General features: G+C 50.5%; 1 protein-coding gene across 2 annotated transcripts in view; it reads left to right on the top strand.

Annotated features, from left to right (window-relative positions):
• LOC138268268 (NACHT, LRR and PYD domains-containing protein 3-like) overlaps nucleotides 1-14647 on the top strand; it is a 735713-nt gene that overhangs the window by 470697 nt on the left and 250369 nt on the right. The window lies entirely within an intron of this gene.

The following is a 14647-nucleotide window of genomic DNA, read 5'->3' as shown; positions in this document are numbered from 1 at the left end:
CAATATCATTGTTTTAGGTACTTTTATCTGATTTGTTTAATTGGAATGAACCAGAATTAATAATTCCAGAATGCAGTGATTGCTGCAGAAAAATAGTATTCTCATAATATGGAGCCTTTTGGTAATCCTATGTTCAATGGCATGTGCGGCTGTAGATACACTCCTGCCATCTAGTGTTGGGTTGGGAGTAGTGAAACCTTTTTTTTTTTTTTTGGAAGAAGTGTTTCCAGTCATGAGATCGAATGACTCCTCTTCTTGGTGAAATTGCGCATGGTCATCAGCTGGTGTTAGATTGTTTTCTCTCTGCTGTTGAGTTCAGATATGTGTGTCTTTTGACTCCATTGATTTTGGTTCTTTCAATCTTTCCATTCTGTTACAATGGCATTATTGTCATTTGCACTTCTCCTTTCCTAGCGCTCTGAATGCTTCTGCTGGTTCAGGCTCCAACCGACAGACTTTTGGGGTGCCAACCCCCGCCCTTGGCCTTCCTTCCATGTGGCTCTGGCCCCAACATGAATGGTTCCCTGATGGAATGGACTCCATTCCTATAGTGTCCTCGGTGCCACGTCAAATTCCCGCACACTGACCAACACCTCGTGTGTATCCTCTGTCTCTTTCTGAACCACCACAAGGCCGTTGGAAATGGTTCAGTGGCCACCGGAAAACACCTTAGACCTCTTCAGAGAGGAAATTACTCTGGAGGAACCAGGCAGGAGGAGGAAGCTCTTTCCATCCAGGGCAGCTCTGAGTCTGATGTTGATTTTGACTTTGAAAGACAAGAACTTTCCTCTGCCCAGCACATGAGCACTATGACCCCTACTGTTCTGCACAAATCCACCAAAAAGGCCTTACAGCCCATCATAGAGATTGCCAGTCCACCACTGCCATCTGGCCATGGTCGTTACTGAAAGACTGTCTTAGCCACCCTGCCTTTTGACTCTGTGCCGAAAATGGCAACAAAGGTCAAAGCCACTCAACAGCCTCGGAGCAAGAGGTCATATCTGTGTTGATCCAAACCACAGCTGACAGCCACCAGACTCAACATCGGTGCTGACCAAGCTTCTGAAGTAAAAGACTTCAGTGCCGAAACCCTCAGAGCCAAAAATCTCAGAAGCCAGAGACTCAGGCCAGTCCTCCACCAGCCCCTCTCCAGTTGAGCCGATACTTGAGAAAATGCATGCTAGACAGCGCAAGATCCTGGTTCAAGAAGGCAAGGGTTGGCTCATTGCTTCACTTTCCTGTCCTGTGCACCCCAAAAGGAAGCTTTTCTTTCAAGAGGACTTGGAGGTTCCTCTCCCTTCTAAAATGAGGACAAAGGACAAGGCTACTAGCCCACCTTGAAGACCTTCTCCCCCACTTCCACCTCCTCCTCCTCCACCACTTCCTCCATTCCCTTCCCCTCCTCAATCTCAACAATCACCCATACAAGGGGATGACACTCCTCAGGGGTCACCACAGTCCTTTACTGGGGGTTTAGTGATCCACCTGACAGCACTGAATCATGGGATGCCTACAACCCTGATCCCCTCCCTTCAAATGACCCTGATTTTTTTACTCTGCACGCCTGTCACCTCCGAAAGACACTACCTCTTATCAGCAGGTGATCACTAGGGCTGCCACCATTCACTATGTAGAGCTCCACAAAGACCCCGTTGAGCAAGATTTCTTGTTTGACACCCTTTCCACTACGAATTGAGATACGTAATACCTCCCCATGCTCCCTGATATGCTTAGACATGCAGAGGGTATCAATCAATCAATCAATTAAGGGTTTGTAAAGTGCGGCGAATCACTCAAAGGATCTCAAGGCGCTGAAAGAAGGTGTGCTGCTCAGTCGAAGAGCCAGGTCTTGAGGTCCTTCCTGAACTGCTTCAGCGATGCGGTCTGCCTGAGCTTGAAGGGAAGTGTGTTCCATGTCTGGGCTGCTAGGTAGGAAAAGGATCTTCCTCCTGCTGTACTTTTCCAAATCTTGGGACAGCTGCAAGGGCGAGATGGGGGGAACGGAGACGTCTTTTGGACACGTAGAAGGTGAGGTGATGGTTGAGGTATGCTGGTCCTATATTGTGCTGTGCCTTGAAGGTGTGGATCAGGAGTTTGTATGTGATGCACTTGTTGACTGGAAGTCAGTGTAGGTCTCTGAGGTGGGAGGTATTTTGGCTGTGTCGGGGAATGTCCAGGACAAGTCTGGCCGCTGGTTTTAGATGTTGTAGTCTTGAATGAATTTTCTTGGTAATACTGGCATATAGTTTGTTGCTGTAGTCCAGCTTGCTGGTGATGAGTGTGTGGGTGACTGTCTTCCTTGTGTAGGGGGGGATCCATTTGAAGATTTTCCACAGGAGACGGAGAGTGTGGAAGCTAGATGAGGAGACAGCGTTAACTTGGCCGGCCATCGATAGAGTGGAGTCCAGGATGATGCCCAGGTTGCGCGCATGGTCCGTGGGGGCGGCGTGTTCCTCAGTGCGGTGGGCCACCAGGAGTTATTCCAGGCTGAAAGGGTGGAGCCGATCACGAGGATCTCTGTCTCGTCCGAGTTGAGCTTGAGGCAGCTGGCCTCCATCCAGATGGTGACTGCTCTCATCCTGTTGTGAAAATTCCTCTTGGCTTGTGCAGAGTCCTCGGACAGGGAGAGGATCAGTTGGGTGTCCTCAGCGTACGAGACTGTGAGGGTCATTCTGACCCTGGCGGCCGGTGGCCGTCAGGGCCACCGACCACGGGAGCACCGCCGACAGGCTGGCGGTGCTCCAATGAGCATTCTGACCGCGGCGGTTCAGCCGCGGTCAGAAGCGGAAAGTCAGCGGTCTCCCGCTGACTTTCCGCTGCTCATTGGAATCCTCCATGGCTGCGGAGCGCGCTCCGCAGCCATGAGGATTCTGACCCCCCCTACCGCCATCCAGTTCATGGCGGGAAAGCCGCCATGAACAGGATGGCGGTAGGGGGGGTCGCGGGGCCCCTGGGGGCCCCTGCCGTGCCCATGCCAATGGCATGGGCACGGCAGGGGCCCCCGTAAGAGGGCCCCAAAATGTATTTCACTGTCTGCCTTGCAGACAGTGAAATACGCGACGGGTGCAGTAGCACCCGTCGCACCTTCCCACTCCGCCGGCTCGATTATGAGCCGGCATCCTCGTGGGAAGGTAGTTTTCCCCTGGGCTGGCGGGCGGTTTAACTGGAACCGCCCGCCAGCCCAGGGGAAAACTCGTAATACCCGCCGCGGTCTTTTGACCGCGGCGCGGTAATTTGGAGGGCGGGATCCTGGCGGGCGGCCTCCGCCGCCCGCCAGGGTCATAATGAGGCCCTATGTCTAGTTTGTGTTGTCTGGTGATCTTGGCGAGTGGGACCATGTAGACATTGAAAAGCTTTGGGCTGAGTGAGGATCCTTTGGGCACTCCTCAGCAAGTCTCTTTAGGTTCTGATGTGACCGGTGGTAGTCTGACCTTCTGTGTTCTTCCGGCGAGGAAGAACATGATCCAGTTCAGGGCTTTGTATTGGATGCTGACTTTGTGCAGTCTGTCACAGAGGGTGGAGTGGGAGACAGTATCAAATGCAGCAGAGAGGTCAAGGAGGATGAGTGCGATAGTGCCTCCATGGTCCAGTATAATGCGTATGTCATCAATGGCTGCTAAGAGTGCGGTTTCGGTGCTGTGGTTGCTTCTGAATTGCTGGGAAGGGTCCAGGATACGGTGTGTCGCTAGAAACTCAATGAGCTGCTGGTTGACGGCCTTCTCCATTACCTTGGCTGGGAAAGGGAGCAAAGAGATGAGTTCCTCAGCTCCCTGGGGTTGGTGGTGGCTTCCTTGAGTAGGGAGCTGATTTTGGCGTGTTTCCAGTCTGAGGGGAATGTGGAGGTCTTGAAGGATAGGCTGATGGTTCAGCAGAGCTCCGGTGTTATGGAGGTGCTGGCCAGGTTGAGGATGTGATGAGGGCATGGATCTGAGGGTGCTCCTGAGTGTATGGAGTTCATCAGTCTTTGGGTGTCCTGTATGGTGATGGGGGTCCAGTAGTTCACTATCTGGTGGAGTGCAAGGTCCGTGGTGGTGAGCGGTGCTGGCTGGCTTTGGTTCCTGAAGCCTTCGTAGATGTCCTGGATCTTATAGTGAAAGAAGGTGGCGAGATCGTCGCAGAGGTCTTGGGAGAGAGGGAGGGATGGATGAGGTGTCTGATCCGGGGTTCGTGAACTCTTTGACGATGGCGAGTGCTAGAGTTGAGGCTTGCTTGAAAGGCAGCTTTTTTGGCGGTTCTAATATTCTGGTGGTGCGTGGTGACTGCTATTTTGTAGGCTGTGTGGTCTTTGGTGGATTAGGTGAGCCTCCATTTACGTTCCAGTCATCTTCAGGCATGCTTGGATTCCTTTAGGCCTGGCGTAAACCACTTGGGTGTTATTCTCTGTCGATTTCTTTAGGGGGCTATGAGGTCGACTAAGTTTGAGAGCCATCGGTGTAGGTTGCTTGTGGCTTCGTTAGCGTCCATTGCATCCGGTAGGAGGGAGTGGTTGAGAGTCTTGGTGAGCTGTGCTACTGTGACTTTGCCACAGGGTCTGCTGGGGGATGGGGGTTGTGGTGGCATGTGGGGTTCTTTGTGTAGGTAATGTGGATGCACTCATGGTCAATCCAATGGTGTTCAGAGGTGTGGGAGTTGTGATGTTGTCCCCTGCTGAGAAGACGGGGTCAAGAATGTGCGTGGGGACATTGATGAGTTGTTTGAGGCCTAGAGTTGTGAGGTTGTCCAGGAGGTTTGAGGTGCTGGGGTCATCGAGGGTATCAAGTTGGAAATTCAGGTCGCCGATGTAGGAGGCTGGCCTGGTTTGTAGTGGGTACCTAAAGTACTTATACCGTATGCCAGGTCCAGTTATCCTTTGTTAGTGAAATGTAGTCAGTGTCTAGAAGCCAGGCTCTCTAGGGGTAGGGCGGATGCGTAGCCAAGGTCTAATTAGGAGACATGCAAAGCTCATGCAATACCACTGTAGCCTCACAGTACTCACACACATAAAAGAAAATACTCAGTGTTACAAAAATAAAGGTACTTTATTTTGGTGACACAAATGCCAAAAATACCTTAGAGACTATGGCCCTCATTCTGACCCTGGCGGTCAAAGACCGCCAGGGCGGAGGACCGCGGGAGCACCGCCGACAGGCCGGCGGTGCTCCAATGGGGATTCCGACCGCGGCGGTAAAGCCGCGGTCGGACCGGCACCACTGGCGGGCTCCCGCCAGTGTACCGCCGCCCCATTGAATCCTCCACGGCGGCGCAGCTTGCTGCACCGCCGCGGGGATTCCGACCCCCCCTACCGCCATCCAGATCCCGGCGGTCCGACCGCCGGGATCTGGATGGCGGTAGGGGGGGTCGCGGGGCCCCTGGGGGCCCCTGCAGTGCCCATGCCACTGGCATGGGCATTGCAGGAGCCCCCGTAAGAGGGCCCCTACATGTATTTCACTGTCTGCTTCGCAGACCGTGAAATACGCGACGGGTGCAACTGCACCCGTCGCACAGCTTCCACTCCGCCGGCTCGATTCCGAGCCGGCTTCATCGTGGAAGCCTCTTTCCCGCTGGGCTGGCGGGCGGTCTGAAGGCGACCGCCCGCCAGCCCAGCGGGAAAGTCAGAATTACCGCCGCGGTCTTTCGACCGCGGAACGGTAACCTGACGGCGGGACTTTGGCGGGCGGCCTCCGCCGCCCGCCAAGGTCAGAATGAGGGCCTATGGGCCTGATTCTAACTTTGGAGGACGGTGTTAAACCGTCCCAAAAGTGGTGGATATACCACCGACCGTATTACGAGTCCATTATATCCTATGGAACTCGTAATACGGTAGGTGGTATATCCGCCACTTTTGGGACGGTTTAACACCGTCCTCCAAAGTTAGAATCAGGCCCTATATTCCCTCAGGGGGTAAGTAATATACACAGTATATACACTAGAATGCAGAAATAGCCGTAAACACTGTTAGAAAGAGTGCAAACAGTGAAAATCACAATAGTTAGAAATGGGCCTGGGGGAACACAAACCAAATACTAAAATAGTGGAATACAAAAGTCAGTTTCCCACATAGGCAAGTGTAGTGTGTAGAGGGGCCCTAGGAGTGTACGAAAATACCAAAGGTAAGTAATAGAACCCACCCCAGGGCCCAGGAAAGCAGGAGTAGATCACAGTAACTTTCCTAGAACACACAAGAACACGTGATAGAAGATTTTGCAAGAACCAGAAGACACTGCAAGACACCAACAATGGATTCCTGGGCCTGAAGACCTGTGGAAGAAGGGGAGCAAGTCCAAGAAGCACTGAAGAGTCCAGGGAGAACAGGAGCCCAGGGAAAAAAAAAAAACCTTCAAATGGATTCTCCCAGAGACCAGGAAGACAGTCACCAACGCACTCATCAGCAGCAGACTTGACTACGGTAACGCCCTCTACGCCGGCACAACACTCAAACTCAAACTCCAGAGAATCCAGAACACAGCCGCACGCCTCGTCCTTGGCCTCCCCCGCCACGAACAAATCTCACCACACCTCAAATCCCTTCACTGGCTCCCCATAGACAAGAGAATCACCTTCAAGATCCTCATCCACGCACACAAATCCCTCCACAACACCGGCCCAACCTACCTCAACGAGAGAGCGAACTTCCACACTCCCACACGCAACCTCCAATCAGCCGACCTCACCCTAGCCACAGCCCCCCGCATCCAACGCACCACCACAGGAGGCAGGTCCTTCTCCTACCTCGCCCCCAAAACCTGGAACTCCCTCCCAACCAACCTTCGCAAAACCAAAGACCTCCTGCTCTTCAGAAAGAACCTCAAGACATGGTTGTTCGAACAGTGACCCTCCCTGCCCCCCGATCCACCCCCCCCCAGCGCCATGAGACCCTCACGGGTGAGTAGCGCGCTCTATAAATTTTTTTGATTGATTGATTGATTGAGCCCCTGCTAACCCGGATGAAGGTGCAAAAGAAGAACCACCGGTGAAGAAGAACAGTCAGTACTGCACCAAGAAGACAGATGCGGGTTCCTGGTTGGTGCAGATGATGTCCCACACCGGATGGATGATTGCAGTCTGGTTTGCATCACTGTATTCCACCAACAAGCCTTGGCACATGCAAAGCTCGCGGTTAGCGGAAAATGGTGCTGGCCGGGACCAGGAGGGACCTGGTGGCATCTACCCAGAAGGGGGAAACAGAGGGGGTTCTCAGCAACTCGGAGAGCCCTCAGAAGACCAGGCAGCGTGCACAATAGTCTGACAGCATGGGGACAAAGAAGGTGCAAAAGGAGGCCCATGCAGCACTACACAAAGGGGTTCCATGCCGCCGGAGAACCACGCAGGAGGCTGTGCGTTGCAGGAAGGAGTGCTGGGGGCCTGAGCTGCACGGTGCACGAAGAACTTTGTGGAAGTATGCCAACAAGCCTTGGTAACTGCAAAACATGCAGTGCACAGGGGTACTGTCTTGCGTGTGGAGGCAAGCTCTTACCTCCACCAAAGTTGGACAGCTGGACTTCAGGACCGTCCGGACCACTTCAGTCCACCACCTGTGTTGCTGGATCCATGCACTTTTTCAGGAGAAGGAACCCAAGCCAGAGGTTGTCGCTGCAGAGGGGTGCCTGCTGAAGAAGGGAAGTGACTCCTTCAGTGTAAGGGAGTTTCCTTCGCTCTTCTGGTGCAGGCTGAAGACAGGCAGTCCTCGGAGGATGCAGGACCTGGAAACAGTTGCAGTGGCTGGCAGTGGCTGAAGATACAATGTTGCAGAAGTCATCTTTGCTTCTTTGCTGCAGTTTGTAGAGTTCCCGGGTGGTCCAGATGCAGTTTTGTCGATAGAAGGTGAAGTAAAGGATGCAGAGGATTGCTGCTGGAGTCTTGCAATCCGAATCTGAAGAACCACTCAAGAGAGAGACCCTAAATAGTCCTGAAAGGGGGATTGGTCAGCTAACAGGTAAGCACCTATCAGGGGAGGGCTCTGACCTCACCTGCTGACACTGGCCACTCAGATGCTCCCAGCGTGCCCTGCCAACTTGGAATCCAAGATGGCAAAACCCAGGTACACCCTGGAGGAGCTCTGAGCACTACCCCTGGGGTGATGATGGACAGCGGAGTTGTCACTCCCCTTTCCTTTGTCTAGTTTCGCACCAGAGCAGGGACTGTGGGTCCCTGAACCGATGTAAACTGGATTATGCAAGGAGGGCCCTATCAATGCCCTTCAAAGCATTTCCAGAGGCTCTGGGAGGTTATCCCCTCCCATGGCTGTAACATATATTACCAAGGAAAGAGGGTGTAACATCCCTCTCCCAAAGGAAATCCTTTGTTCTGCCTTCCTGGGCTTGAGCTGCTCAAGCAACAGGAGGGCAGAACCCCGTCTGTGAGGTGACAACAGCTGGGGCTGCCTGGAAAACCTCGGAAGGCTGTAATAGTAGTACTGGGGGTCCTCTAAGGAGCTCCCAGAGTGCATGGAATCATACAAACAATGCTTGCAAAAGCCTTGGGGTATGAGTCCAACATGATTGATACCAAACATGGCCATATTCGGAGTTACCATTATGAAGCTGTACATAGGTAGTGACCTATGTATAATGCATGCGTAAAATGGCATCCCGCACTCACAAAGTCCTGATAAATGGTCCTGGATAATCTGAAGGCTCCTAGTGCAGGAGTCCCATCACACACAGGTACTCTTCACCCACCCTTCAGGGTTGGAAGGCCTGGTATATGGGTGACTTATAAGTGACCTGGTGCAATGTAAATGGCACCGAAAGGGTGCATGAGCCATTTCACACAGGTTGCAATGGCAGTCATTTAGAAGCCTTTGCATGGGTTCCCTGTGAGTGGCAAAAGTAATGCTGCAGCCCAATAGGGATCCACTGGAACCTGAATTCCTTGGGTACCGAGGTACCATATACTAGGGACTTATAAGAAGTGACCAGTATGCCAATTTGGGATGAAATACTGGGTTACAAGTATGCAGTGACAAAATTTAGAGGAGAGATAGCATAAGCACTTGGGTCCTGGTTAGCAGGATCCTAGTGACACAGTCAACCACACTGACATCAGGCAGAAATTGGGGGTAACATGCCAAAAAGAGAGTACTTTCCTACAGCAGAGAAAGATGTAGTTGAAGGAAGTGAGTGCTTTGGGGGCCACGAGGTCAGCGATCTCTTCGCAGAACTGGGGTCAGGGTCCGGGTGGCCTGTAGATGAGGGCGCCCGCGGGTGCGGCAAAGCACATCGCGCCATTAACCTAAAGAGGCCCGCCTTTGCACTCGATCACATTCATGCCGGCGCCCCGGCTTGGCCGGTGCGCCCGCCATTACGGCAATCATATCGAGGCTAGTAACGCAAAGAGGCCCGCGGCGGTGATTAACATTAATTGAACTCCAATTTACGCGCTAACAGGGCGCACCTGGAATTTCTTACAGCCATAAATAGACCGTTCTCCCTCAGCCACTTGTCACAAGCGGTCCAAGGAGAGGACGAAGTAGGCGCACGGCGAGCGTCCCCTTTGATGTAGTGAGTGGCATACCGGATCACAGGCAACACAGATAAGCCCTTATTGCTTTTAATCTTACTTTTTTTGTCTATAGTCACTTCGGTTTCTCTTAACCAGTATTTTTCTACCAGCAATAGTGGGTTCCTAATGGGAACTTGCTTTCCCCCCCCTATTGCTCCCTCTGTATCTATTCTGCCTACTTCTGTTCCTCTCCTCACTTCGTCTTTATGTTCATCTCTATCCCTTAGTGTGTGACTATAAGGGGACACTCCCCCTCCTGGATGCCTCTAAGAAAAGGGTAAGAACTATAATTCCCTGCAGTGATAGGACTGTCCACTTGTGTAGATATTCCCACTCAGTCACTCCACGCATGTATTTTACCTTTTTTGAACATATGTGTTTCGTGCATGAATGCATCCCCTTGACACGTGTGTAGTTGGTTGGTTTTGCAGTGCTGTGTGCCACCAGAGTGCTAATTAATTGTTTTTCTCCCCATAGGCCGCCTCAAGGTAATTCCTTGGGTAATGTAGATCATTCTTTTTTCATTTTCTCACTCTTTGATTTCCCCATAGAGTATTTTCCTCCAACGTGAGACGTAGGGATCCTAGGCCCTGACGAATGCCCCGAGACCTTCATTGGCTCACTTTTGAGGGCAGAAACATGTTGGCTAGTAATTAGTTAGGTGACCCTGTGAGTCCTTGTCCTCACAGAGGTGTCCCAACCCCCCTTTTTAACTACACCAGTCAGACACCACCATTAAATTTGTTGCTCTTCACAGGTGTCTGCTTAGGTGTTTTTAGTTTTTCAGTAGATTAGCTGGATCCCGATCTTTCCAGAAACAAGTTTATTTACGCACTCCCTCCTGTTCCTTTAACAGTGAGGTTGAGTCCGCCCAGGTGGCACTGTCCTACCTGGGTGGGTCTAGGTGGTCAAATGATGAAGCATGACACTATATAGTGTGTGAGACCACCTAGTCCGTAAAAGGAAATTCCCTTTCTTCCCACCCCTCGCTGTTCCACTCGGTAATTTCCAACTGACATTCCACTGACTTTACCCTTCCAAATAGGAATACATACAACCCAGGACTACGCTAATATCCGCGACGTCCGCTTCTAGAGAACCCCGTACTTTCGTGTGTACTTTGAATTATAGGGAGCTAAGTACGGAGTGTTCCTCCATATTTATCCCCCCTCCTCCCTCTTCCTCTCTCCATGTGTAATGATAGTTGAGCAGCTGCTAGCTGCGAGAGTCCCCCCTCTAGTGAGTAATTATTGCTCCTTTGTCCAGGACCACACACCAACACTAAGGTTGTTTGTCCTCTTCCCTTTCTTTTCCCCTCTCCCCCTACTGCCTCATATCGGTGCTCTTTCTTCCCCAGTATGGCGGAAGGACTCTCCTTCAGTGATGAGGATCTGACAGCCATTCTGTCGGCCCCCTCACTTCTTGGTGATACCACCCTCTCCAAGAGTTTGTCCCAGTTGGGCGACTGGGATACACTAGTAGAACTAAAACGATCTCATGTCAAAACTATTCTCCACGGGGCCGTTCTGACTGAATACCTCCGGAGCAATACAGCACCAAATGGACTGTTGGTCACCAATGCCCCACGTATATTCCTTGAAGATCTAGAATTTAGAAAGGATTGGGCTTTGATAGCATGGAAGTGTACTAGAGATTGGCTCATCCTGATCATAAAAACAGCGACAAGGTTATCCGAGGCACTCCTAATTCAGATAAAAACGAGTGAGAATAACCTTAAATCAGGGATGAGCATTCTCTCCTTTAAAAAGAAACTAGAGGAGGTTAACAAAAATATGAACGAGCATAAGGAATATCTCACTCAGCGAAAGATTTCTAAATTCCAAAAAGATCTCGATCGGTTCTCCCACGAGAAGATATACCCTTATACCAAATCGGATTATGTAGCGAAAACTAACAACATATCCGACACCTCATCTGGTGGTAACACCAGTTCAGATAATGATAGTTCATCATCAGATAATTTGCGGCAACGTCGTGGACGACGTGGGCAACGCCGGGGAAGGTGGAATCACCCACCTATGTTACCCCCCTGCCCTCCATACCATAATCAACAATGGGGTTGGCCTTCCCAATATGGACTCCCACCTCAATACCAGGCGCCCTTTTTCCAACACCCTGCACAATGGTCTTTTCCTGAGCCACCGCAGCCTTTTTTAGACAGAGGCAACGGGAGGGGAAAAGGAAAAAGGAAAGAGGTACATTGGAGGCCAAGAGAGGACACCCCAGAGAATACTGCACAAAGGGAACCCCTCCCAGGGACAAGCAAAACACTGTAACGAGCCTGACGGATAATCAAACAGATAACATTATCAATCTGAGTAACCGGGTTCTGAGTGAAATTGAAACTAAGGCACTAAACAAGGGCTTAAACTTTGTGCCCACGCCCAAAATTGACTTATTTAAAACCCGAACAGAACTAGCGGGTTTGTTTCGAAAGATACGCTTGAAAACGTTCTTCTTGGAGAAACATTACGAGGCTTCAGACAAAAACACTGGCCTACGCCCAAAGTCCACTTTCTGCCCAACCACGGGACAGATGCCCCCCGAGGTCCTGGCTTTTGAGAAATCAGTATCCCTAAAAGTCAACGCACTTACTGGGACCACCAAAAAAACATACCAGAATATGAGTACGGCCGAGCTTTCAGCTCTGAAAGGCCTGACATCTGACCCCATGATAATCATTAAACCAGCAGACAAAGGGGGAGCAACGGTAATTTCTCCACTTAAAATGTATAGAGATGAGTGCGAACGTCTGTTGGGTAACACCCACCATTATAAACGCTTATCTCGAGACCCCACACCTGATATTCAAGATGAAATTTCCTTTTTCGTGATGAAGGGCTTAGAGAACGACTGGATTACTCGACATGAGGCAGACTTCCTGATACAGGCTAACCCTAGGATTCCCTACTTTTATATTCTCCCAAAAATGCATAAAGGGAAAATTCCCCCACCAGGGAGACCTATTGTATCCGGGATCGGATCGGTTCTAGAACCCCTGTCTCAATTTGTGGATTTCTTCCTTCAGCCATTGGTCAGAAGAATTCCTACTTACCTAAAAGACATGACGGATGTGTTAGTCTTATTAGACTCTGTGGCTTTTGACACAACTAGAGAACTGTTGATCACCCTGGATGTAGAATCCCTATACACCAACATTCCCCAGGAGGCCACTCTGCAGGTCATTAGCGACCTTTTGGAAGCCAATAGAGGAGAGTCACGTACACCGCCTGACTTCATACTTGACTTGGCACATTTGGCTCTCACAAGGAACTACTTCAAGTTTGAGGATAACTTTTTCCTGCAAATACAGGGTACATCTATGGGTAGCACTTTCGCACCTAGCCTAGCATGTCTCTATGTTGATCACTTTGAGAGACAGGTAGTCAACCACGATGACAACCCGTTTTCCCAGCAGATTAAACTCTGGAAACGATATATAGATGACATTCTATTGGTCTGGACAGGAACTAGAGATGAGGCGATGAATTTTGTAAATTGGTTAAATACAGCTAACCCTTTCCTGAACTTCACCATGACCATAGGTGACAACCAACTAGCATTTCTTGACCTATCAATCTATGAAAGCAATGGGGCTCTAGCCACAGAGGTCTATTATAAACCCACAGATCGGAATAACCTGCTCCAATTCAAAAGCTTCCACCCAAGGTCCCTGAGGGAGAATCTCCCTGTTGGTCAATTTTTACGTCTACGACGGAATTGTTCCACCCTCACAAACTACCGCAAACACGCTGAGAAATTGGTTAGTAAGCTGCAAACCAAGGATTATCCCACACATCTGGTGAAGAGAGCATACAAAAGAGCGGGGAATAATAATAGGGACCAACTACTACAACCACGCACTAGGACGTCTGACACTGAACAAATTGTGTGTGTGACTACCTTTAACCCACTATCCAATAAGATTCAGAAAATCATCAATGATGAGTGGAAAATCCTTATATCTGGTGGTTTACCTTTTCAGCAGCCACTACATGCGTTTAAAAGAGCCACAAACATACGGGACATGGTTGTCCACACAAGACCCAAAGAAGAAAAAAACAATTCCCTGACGACACTAACCACACTATGGGGCCTCCCACCACCAAGAGGACAATACCCATGTGGCAACTGCAGTGTCTGCTGTTTCACCAAAAAGTCAACCACAATAGACCTAGACCTTAAGACTCCATGGGCTCAAAGATCCCTAACCAACTGTAACAGCAAAAATGTGATATATTTGATTAGATGCCCCTGTAACCTTAAATACGTGGGAATGACATCTAGAAAGGTCGCCACAAGAATCTGTGAACATAGGAGTACGATCCGTTGTAAACGAGAGGCTACTAAATTGACTAACCACTTCCTTCTGGAAAAACATTCGGCAGATGACTTACACTGGACGGTCATTGAGCAACTATCTCCATCGTCCTCCAATATGACACAGAGATTGCTCCAGACCGAACAACGTTGGGTCTGGAGATTACACACGGACACCAATGGTCTTAATGATGAGATCCCTTGGTTCACACTCAATAAATGATTTCTCTGACTAATTTATGAGTCCTCTCTTCCGTCCGCTTCTGCTCTATCTTTTTCTTCCCCTTTCCCCCCCCCCCCCCCGGTTGCATTTCTTCTACAATATCCATGTCTTTCCCTCTTCTTCGTTTCCCCCTAAAAAGAAAATCCTTCATCTCCCGCTCTCCTCTCTTTTTCTCGCCTTTTCATTTTTATTTAGCATTATTATTTTTAATTTTATTTCGTTCCCCCCCCCCCCCTTTCTTCTACTGCCCCCCCCCCTGGTTGTCACCCCCTCCCTCTCTTTTCCTTTTTCTTCCCGTTCTGTCTCTCTTTCCCCCCCCCCCGGTTGCATTTCTTCTACAACACCCAACCCCCCCCCGTCCGTTTTGTTCCCCCTTCTCCCTCCTCCCTTTCTTTCGTCCCCCCCTCTTTTCCCCCCCCCCCCCTCTCCTTCCTTTTCTTTATCCTTTCCCTCGTTTTCCTCGTTTTTTCTTTCTTTCTTAGCCCTTTGGGCTACGGGACCGCTGGGAACTACATTTCCCAGCGGCCACTGTAAACGCGAGCCTTCCGCTGGTGGCGCTCGGGCCGGAATCTTCCGGCTCGGGCCCCACCCTTGCACTCGCCC

Source organism: Pleurodeles waltl, chromosome 12 (genome assembly GCF_031143425.1).
Source record: "Pleurodeles waltl isolate 20211129_DDA chromosome 12, aPleWal1.hap1.20221129, whole genome shotgun sequence".
Lineage (NCBI taxonomy): Eukaryota > Metazoa > Chordata > Amphibia > Caudata > Salamandridae > Pleurodeles > Pleurodeles waltl.
The sequence above is the reverse complement of the archived record's forward strand: the minus strand, read 5'-3'. Positions and strand labels throughout refer to the sequence as shown.